The following is a 1141-nucleotide window of genomic DNA, read 5'->3' on the forward strand; positions in this document are numbered from 1 at the left end:
ATATATATATATATATATATATATATATATAGGGGTGTTTCTGCATGTGTGCACACACATACACACACAAGTGAGTGAATAAAAACATTTGATGATATATGTGTGACTTCACTCTTGAAACTTAAAATAATCTTCAAGGCTGCTTGCCTTTCTGCCTATCTATCTGTCTGTCTGTTTGTATATGTGTGTGTGTGTGTGTGTGTGTGTGTGTGTAAATGTATGTGTGTGTATGTATAGATATGTATGTATGTATGTTTATGGATGGATGGATGTACGTATGTGTATGTATTTTATTTATTTATTTATGGGTTTCAGCCAAGTGGCTGTGGTCATGCTGGAGCACCACCGTATATATATTTGCATGTATATATATATTTGCATAAATATGTATGTATGTATGTAAGCACATGCGTATGTTTAAACCATTGGTCAACCAAGGGGCTGTATCAAGTCCATGCTTGATGAAACTCATAAATTCAGCCATCTTTGTTTCCAGTCAACCAGATTAAATTATTTATGATCTCCCTCCTGCCAACCCTTTGTCCTTTCTGCACCCTCACCCTCGTTTCATTACATTTACAATGGACTCTCCTATCAAGAGCCAGCCAAGTATGTATGCTCTGTTTCCTTTTTCCCCTTTCCTTCCTCCCCCTACCTCCCTCTCCCTCTCTCATCCCTTTCTCACTATCAGCTTCTCTTTAAGATAAGAGAGTAGTGGGGGTATTTTTCCCTGTGTTCCCTAACTCCAACAAATGGAATTGCGTTATGCGAGAAGCTGGCGACCTCTTCTTGTCTAACATCCCATGAAATGCCATACTAAGAAATCTGCAGATATAGCGATCATATATGGACTGGTACTTTTATATGAATATACAGATCGATTAACTGTAGTGGCACAAAACTCAGGACCCTACAGTTAGTGAGTCACGAGTATTGGCTTACCAACCTTGTACACTGCTACTCCTTAATATGACAAATCTTTGCTCACAACCTTTTTTTTCTTTTTTATATCCTTTATCTTTAACTTGTTTCGGTCATTGGACTATGGTCATGCTGGGGCACTGCCTTGAAGGATTTTAGTTGAATGAATCAACCCCAGTATTTATTTTATATATATATATATATATATATATATATATAT

This window comes from Octopus bimaculoides, chromosome 16, assembly GCF_001194135.2.
Source record: "Octopus bimaculoides isolate UCB-OBI-ISO-001 chromosome 16, ASM119413v2, whole genome shotgun sequence".
In the NCBI taxonomy this organism is placed as follows: domain Eukaryota; kingdom Metazoa; phylum Mollusca; class Cephalopoda; order Octopoda; family Octopodidae; genus Octopus; species Octopus bimaculoides.